The 8,716-nt window shown below is 42.1% G+C and overlaps 1 long non-coding RNA gene across 1 annotated transcript; it reads left to right on the forward strand.

Moving 5' to 3' along the window:
- The first annotated feature begins 6,062 nt into the window (after positions 1 to 6,062).
- LOC139630910 (uncharacterized) lies at positions 6,063 to 8,006 on the forward strand. The gene is made up of 2 exons (XR_011693238.1): positions 6,063 to 7,600; positions 7,695 to 8,006. It is a non-coding gene; the product is annotated as an uncharacterized lncRNA (long non-coding RNA).
- Positions 8,007 to 8,716: the final 710 nt, after the last annotated feature.

The raw sequence follows: 8,716 nt of genomic DNA on the forward strand, positions 1-8,716 counted from the left end.
TCAGTGTCTAACAACAGCCTGACCTAAAACAAATAAGTCAGTAATTATGCGTTGGCTGTGTTTTACTTGTTTTATATTGACTATTAACTATTAACTACATAAACTGAATGAAAACTGAATGAATCATAATCATAATCATCATAATTTTCACCAAATAAAATATGTAATATTAAAATATATATATATATAATTTAAAATAGAATATTAAAAATATTGAAATCATGTTTAATTTGAGTCAATGTGAATGTACAATAGAAAATGAAATAACTTTAACAACAACTAAACACAGTTGATTAAAAAATCTGTAGAAATTGAATCTAATCCTGCCGAGCAACAAGATGTAGCAACAGCGGCCGGAAGAGGTGGCCCTTTCTTCGCGCCACAGAGAGGAAGGAGACGGGAGAAGAAGATGGAGGCTGCATCGCCTGGATTTCTGTCAGACACTTCAGTAGGTTTCCTTTTTTGTTTATCTTAATCTGGTGAAAAGAAGTCAATGTCTTAAAACGTGTGAAATATAGAGTTAGAATAAAGGTATAGTTCTGACGATTTCTGAGTTTGGACAAGGTTTATGGTAATGCTAACTTTAACAACGATGTACATTAGCTAGCTAACGTACCGCTAGCATTAACACCGGTATAGCTGGCCTTGGCGACAGATTTGAGATTAAGGATTATATTTCTTGGCAGCCCTTTTATTAAAATATCACTCCAGTGTAATTATATATAGTTCGGTGTTTATTCAAAGTGTTGTTTTGAATAACTTTTAGTTGTTGGCTGGATTCTCCATTCTCAGGCCACTTTCTAATTCAAATATTGCAGGGTGAACTGCAGGGTTTTTAGAAATATGTTATTATGTCGGTGTAGGGTTAATTTCTGGCTGTTGTTCTATATTTGCCTCTAACTCTCTTGACCTAATCATTACCTTGGGTAAGCCCAGTAACCTTTATTCCCACTGTGTCTAAACGCTACCTGAGAGCCACACCCTGAGGGCAACGCAGTTTAGCTCTCATGTCCAGTAGTTTCGTTTTGGCCTTAAATGTAACTAAAATCACAACTCAGAGCATGAACCTGGAGACTTATCACCAAACTGTAAAGTGTCAAGGTACATTCTTTATGTAAATAGTCCACCAAGTAAATCGTATTTCCAGGAAAATAGCTGAGAAAAGTTCTGTTTTATGCAGGGCTGTCTTATACCAAACTTCCATTGTGAATTTGATTATTTTAAGTTGCTGCGTTTGCACTGCGGGGTTTGGGAAACCTGTAACTAGTGGCGCTACTACGGTTTTAGTAGGCTTGGAGAAGCCATTTGCCCATTGTGTTTTCATTTTGCAGACTGGCATGCTTGTTAGCTGTGTGTTAACAAACGTGAATCCGCGCTGGAAACATAAACTCTACAGGAGCCTTGACAGTCGCTTGTAGCACATCCATGACCATTAGTGGCACCTGTGTTGTAGCTGAGCTGGCTTCAGAGGCTCTCTGGTGAGTGTGTGTCTGCATGAGTGTCCATATGTATCTAATGTCCTTAGCTCTGAATATCTTGTAAAGTTATGAATATAGCACAGTTAGTTATCGGCGGCCCTTGTGTTGTGTTGTGAAAAATGAATAATGATAGACTACAGTTAGTATGATGTCGCCACTCTGCCTTATCTTATCAAACTAACGTTATTAAATGTATTGATTAGCCCCAAGAGAGGAGCCTGAGCATTGTCTAAACAGTTATGGCTTGATTAATCCCGAACCGATCCATCTGTTGTGGAAACGAGGGACAGCTGGACATATTTACGATAGGTGGACGTTAGCATAGAGCTAGCTAGTGAAGCTAAGTCCGGCTGAACAGCTCTGGCTTCATTAGCCCCGCTAATGAAAATGCCAAAATGGCCGCCGCCGTGTGAATATGATGAAATAGATCATAAGACCTTGATGTTTATTGTAACTTCAACAGTATGTAATTCCTTTCACACAGAGCTCCACTTACAGACCAGTCTCCAGACCCTCCGGTGGAACAGTAGCTGCGGCCTTTTATTGATTGTTTTTTTTGTTTGTTTTTTTGGCGGACTACAAATGAACTTTAAAGGTGCACGCTGCCACTTACTGTACCTGAGTGTGTAACATAATTACCCTATAATGAACTTGTTATAGTCTGTATCTTAAACTTGTTCTATTTGAATATTTAAATACTTACTTGAACCTGTAATTTGTTTATCCCCTGTCTTTCCAAATCTACCACTTCATCTTTTTCTTTCCACCCTGACCTTTCTGCAATTTATTAGCACATGTTCAACCAGATTGTTTGCAGTAAGAAGTCTCAAGATTATCTGACACTTTATCTCTCATGGTGTATAGCATTAAGTGGCACAGTGACATTCAGTAATGATATTCTACTATTTGTGATGTGATAGTGCTGTGGCTGGCCTCTGTGTGGGAGAGGTGGCAAATTAGCAGGTTTTTAAATTAATTAAACTCTAACCTATCTCACACTGCAGACCCACAGCAACTACAGCTGTCACAGTTTTAGAGGTATACAATGGTGAAATGGGTATTTGGTGAAGTGGTTATGTGTTATTTCACCATGGTGAACAATGACTGAAACCAGTTTCTTTTTTTCTGTTTCTCAGCTAATGGAGGCCACTAAGAAGAAAATCCTTGCAGCAGGTCTGCAAAGAAAATGTATGAATTCCAAAATGCTGCAGAATTAATTGATACAAGCACATCTCAAGTAGGGCTGCACGATTAATTGTAATAAAATCCCAATCTCGATTCACACCACTGTGCGATCTCATTTCTAAATGACAATGGCTTTTCTGCATTTTATTACATCAGCTGTATCAAAACAAGCACCCCTACTTTACCCCAGAGAATCTCAAGCACTCCATAATCCTGCATTGTCTTTGCTTTCTCGCTCAACCAATGACTGGCGGCTTTACACCACGTGATGCAGTGTCGCAGAAAGCTGACAGTAGAGGAGTAGGCCAAATGAGAGAGGCAGCGGCGAATGAGTATAAGTAGATAAGCAGAGAAATGTTTGTGGTAAGGAGAAATTAATACGAAAAAAAAAAACGAAATTAATCCAGAGGAAAACTCAGGTGATAGTGGTGGAAACCAGTTAACTGACCCCACCGTGCTCATACCGAAAAAGGTTCTCATTCAGTGGTGTATTTTGGATTCAGGCAAGACGATGAAAGTCTGTCTCAAGTACAGTGCAAGCAGTGTTTTGCCATAATAGCAGCACCGCAGGTTAACACCACAAATTTATACAATCACCTTAAACGTCACCACAAAGCGCAATATGATGAAGCTGTAAAGAGAAAACAAATGAAAAACAAATGAAAATGCCTGTCTCCCGACAGTTCAGGGTCTTCTAAAAAGATTGCTGTTTTTGTTACCCTAATTGAAGACTGATTGAAAGTGCTGATTGAGACAGCACCAATGCCTGAATGTGGGTCTGGAAGGCTTCTACCAGGAAAACTTTGTCTGGTTGATGAAAAGGCTCTACACCCCCAAGCTTATTCCAGCCATTCAACACTTCCTATCTGTTAGTGATGTGTCAGTCACCGAGCCGGCTCTTTTAAGTGAACGATGGGAGCCGGTTCACGTCCGTCCGCGAGCCGTTTTTTTGTTTGTTTTTTTTTACTTTTCGCTTTCGGAAAAGTTACAGTTAGATGATGGTGGTTAGTTCATAGAGACACCTAAAACTGTTGGATGCTGCTGTTTTGCACATTGTATTATATTTCTTTTTATTATGTTGTTTATTTATTAATATTTTTACTCTATACCAAAAACATTTTGGTTTTATTTTAACAAAGCACATTTACTTGATTGCTGTATTTCTATTTCTATTTTTTTCAGTACTTGTTTTGTTAGGTGTGTGTGTGTTTAAATAAAAAAAATTAAAATGTCAATAGCTGTCCTATTTCAATTTCTATGCTTAGGTTTTTATAGGCATTTTCTATCTGCTTTGTGTAGCAGAGTGGTTCCTCAAGCAAGTTAGAGAGTTACAAGGGATTTTACAACTGTAAATGCAATTGGTTACAGCAATTTATTAAAATGTAAGTGATATATGTGTTCAAATACAAATCACAAGTCAAAACAGTGCTAAATTTGGCTGAATTCTAAAAGGTATAAGTGGTAAAATGGAGAGCCGTTTGGGAGCCGAAAGAGCCAGCTCTTCTTGGTGAGCTGAGCCAAATGATCCGGCTCACTAAAAAGAGACGAAATTCCCATCACTACTATCAGTGCAAAACATCAAGGCGGATCAAGTGAGGATCCGAAATACGGTGAAGAGTCTTTTACACAAGCTGAAATCAACAAGCTTCATCTACAACGCACTCGATGAGGTGATGGATCGAGAGGACGGAGACAGCAGGACCAAAAAAGAACAACACTGTGTGACCTGTGGTTGGAGCGTTAAACGGCAGGAAAATGTGGAATTTCTGTAGAAAAATCGGGACTCAGATCATGAACCACATCAATAACTGCATCGTCATCTCTCAGTTGATAGAGCTTTTGAGAATGGCTGTTGAGAACAGAGTTTCAAGGCATAAAAACAACACTTTTATCCAAAATGCAGACGTTGAGAGACTGGAGAACTTGATGGAAAAAGTCCGGATCTGTTCTACTCTTATACCCTGTACACCTTGGGAGGTATCGGTGCATCAGGTTGTGTCCGGGGTTGAATCTACTTTGTCAGAGAGTTTTGAAAAAATTTTAAAAGAACTAACGAGTGACATCGTTAGACCCTGGCACATACTCGTTTTTTACACCATGTTTGTCGATGTTACCAGCAAACTTTTGCAAAACAACAACCCTGTCAACGTTACGGATGAACTCAAAAAACTGCACGCTGATATTCTCTGTTAGCACAAACTCTATTCAGAATCAGAATCAGAATCAGAATCAGTTTTATTGCCAAGTATGCTTTCACATACAAGGAATTTTTTCTGGTGATTGGTGCAATTGATCAGCAACAGTGGGGCTCTCTAGCCTTGTTGATGAGGCTAATAGCAGATGGGAAGAAGCTATTTTTGTGGCGAGAGGTTTTGGTCCTGAAGGACCGCAGCCTCCTGCCAGAGGGGAGTGTCTCAAAGAGTTTGTGTCCAGGGTGGGAGGAGTCGGCTACAATCTTCCCTGCACGCCTCAGAGTCCTTGAGGCGTACAGGTCCTGGAGGGACGGAAGATTGCAGCCAATCACCTTCTCAGCAGAGTGGATGATACGCTGCAGTCTGTTATTGTCCCTCTCCGTGGCAGCAGCGTACCAGATGGTGATGGAGGAGGTGAGGATGGACTCAATGATGGAGGTGTAGAAGTTCACCATCATAGTCCTTGGCAGGTTGAACTTCTTCAATTGCCTCAGGAAATACATCCTCTGCTGAGCTTTTTTGATGAGGGAGCTGATGTTTAGCTCCCATTTGAGATCCTGTGTGATGGTGGTTCCCAAGAAGCGAAAATGCTCCACGGTAGCCACGGGGGAGTCACACAGGGAGATGGGGGTGGGTGGGGCTGGGCTCTTCCTGAAGTCCACTATCATTTCCACTGTCTTCAGAGCGTTTAGCTCTAGGTTGTTCTGCCTGCACCAGGTCACCAGACGCTCAGTCTCCCACCTGTAGGCAGACTCATCGCCATCAGAGATGAGTCCAATGACAGTGGTGTCGTCTGCAAACTTCAGGAGCTTGACAGACTGATGGCTGGAGGTGCAGGTGTTAGTGTACAGGGAGAAGAGCAGAGGAGAAAGAACGCAGCCTTGCGGGGATCCAGTGCTGATGGTCTGGGAGTCAGACACGTGCTTTCCTAGCTTCACGTGCTGCCTCCTGTCAGACAGGAAGTCGGTGATCCACCTGCAGGTGGAGTCAGGCACGCTCAGCTGGGAGAGCTTGTCCTGCAGCAGAGCCGGGATGATGGTGTTGAAGGCAGAGCTAAAGTCCACAAACAGGATCCTGGCATAGGTCCCTGAGGAGTCCAGGTGCTGGAGGATGAAGTGGAGAGCCATGTTGACGGCGTCGTCTACAGACCTGTTGGCTCTGTAGGCGAACTGCAGGGGGTCCAGGAGTGGGTCAGTGATGGATTCATGATCATATGTTTTAGTAGTAATAAGTAGTTTTTCTTTTTTGACAACAAATTGTTTTGTTAGTTTTTTCTATTATTCATATCGTTTTTTCACACTGTTGTATTTGTGTTGAATTCAAAATTTAAAAAAGTACATATCGTTTTTCACACTGTTGTATTTGTGTTGAATTCTAATTTAAAAAAAGTATGTATCGTTTTTCACACTGTTGTATTTGTGTTGAATTCTAATTTAAAAAAAAAAAAAAAAAATCAAATACCCGACGCATGATCTTTTTCTCTCATTCTGGTCTCAACATGTCTGAGGTACGCTTCATGAAAAATGTTTATTACAACCCAACACACCTGGGTAGCTTTGGCGGTGTAGAACGCCTCCGTAGGGGAGTGCATGATGAAATGGGCAAGAAGGTTGAGCGTGAAAAGGTCAAACACTTTTTATCTGGAGAGGATGCATACACTCTACACAAACCTGTCAGAATACATTTTACTAGAAACAGAGTTTTTGTCCCACGTCCTTTAAACCAATTTCAAGCCGACCTATGCGATATGCAAGCCTTAGCAGAGTATAATAATGGGTATAATTATTTATTAACAGTCATAGATGTGTTTTCCAAAAAGGCTTATGTACGTGCTCTAAAGAGAAAAACCGGATCCGAGGTGGTTGAGGTGGTTTCAAAGATAATAAGAGTTCCAGTTACCGCGTTGATTTAGCGCAACATATCGATTTAAAAGGAAAGTGGGAGGTTGCCTTGACGGAGATTTCATACCTGCACAGTTGGTACACCATACATCAGGATGACGCCTATTTTTACTGGAGGGTAGATCCCAAAAAAACGGCAACAGAGAGTGTGATACATCATCAAAGGTTTACAGAGGGATATTACAGCGGCATAAAAGACTTCAGGCTAATGATGGATAGTTATTTTAGAGAAATTAATTCTGATATTTATCTAGTTTATAACATCATTCAGAAAAGATTTGATTTCCAGGCCGGAGGTCAGACGCACGTACTCTACGAGGGACCCGCTGCTTACATGATGGGTCTAAAGTCGGGAGAATGGTTCAAGTTTGATCAAAAGTTGGCTCCCTACCCCGCTGATATGACGGCTGGGTTTTATCATTTGTACTGTTACAGCGACGTAGTACAACCACAAATAGTCGGTGACACTTATGCCCCGCTCTTGAGAACAATCAATGTTAAGGGCACATTCGGGGAAGTCATCACACAGCATTTCAACCCGGCTTATTATTTACCGGTAGCCAAGCAACACATTGAAGACATTAAGATTGAGATAAAAACAGATCAAAACAAACCGGTAGATTTTACCTACGGGAAGTGTATTGTGACGCTTCACTTTAGACCAAAAGCTTGAGAACCGGGATATATATGTGGCCAGTGGAGGGGTGGAAAAGGGTGTACCGACAACGCCACCTGGGGAATTTCGCCCCAGGAGATAGTTTATATGATATGGTTAGATGGTTAAATTTACTATACACAGGTCTACACAGGTCCGTATACCACGGTCAGAGACGTATTTGGAAAAGTAGAAAAATGATTTATTTTACAACCAGTTAAAATATCACTTGAACAGTACTGGCTCGTAATTACGTACTGGGGCCACAGAGCGGAAAGAACAGGGCTGTGGAGGCTACGGCGGCCCAAAATCAAATCAAGGGGGAGGAATAACTAACCAAAAACACCCGTGACACTGCAAACACACACACCCACAAGGGGTTCGTGAAGAAAATACCACCACCAGGAATTGGGTCGCCGCCTGGCCCTCCGCACCTGTCCGCAAAGACAAGAAAGCAAGTTATAAAACTGGCCTCCCAGTTAATATGGCCCTTGATTGCTACCTAACACTCTTACACACACACGCACACACAAACACACACACACACACACACACACACACACACACACACACACACACACACACACAATATACTTTAAGTAATTAAAAACAACAAAACAAACCATCAAACAAAGGTAAATAATGTTCCTTAAACAACAAACAGTCAATAATGTTCAACAAATTAAACAAATGAATACAAAATAAATCTTTTCAAGGTTGATTAATGAACTAAACAGAATCCTTAAAGTAGCAATAGGCCCTGACACCAGCTCTGTGAAGAGCCTTAGTACGTCGCTTCCCCACAGCTCAGAAGAGCTGAGGAGTCAAAACGGCTTCAGTGAGCCAAAACAGTCAGGATGAACCAACGCAGCCAAAACAGTCAGGGTGAACCAAACGCAGCCAAAACAGCAGTGGGTCCAGGAAATGGTGGCTTTAATAGTTTCTGGGCCTCACCAGCAGGGCATTACAGAGCGCCGAGAGGTCTAGGACAACAGAGCAGGACAAAACAATCAGTCGGGAGCAGCATAACAGGCTGAAACGAGAGGCGGACAACACCGACTTACCACGTGGAGACCGCGCCACAACGCCAACAGGCCCCCAGCAGGGCAGCTCAGCCCCGTGACTCCAGCAGTCCGCCACACTGCAGCAGAAACAGCCATATCACCAAACAGTCAACACGTGAGTGGGAGAGAAAGCAGCAGTGTGCGCCAATGCCCCTTACCCGTGCGCCGAAGGAGAGCGCACGTCGTTCTGGCGACACGCCAAAGATGCACTGATGCTGGGCACGCTGCACTGCGCTGAAGG

This window comes from Trachinotus anak, unplaced genomic scaffold, assembly GCF_046630095.1.
Source record: "Trachinotus anak isolate AG129_WGS33_773 ecotype Australia unplaced genomic scaffold, CSIRO_AGI_Tana_v1 ptg000013l, whole genome shotgun sequence".
NCBI classification, from domain to species: domain Eukaryota; kingdom Metazoa; phylum Chordata; class Actinopteri; order Carangiformes; family Carangidae; genus Trachinotus; species Trachinotus anak.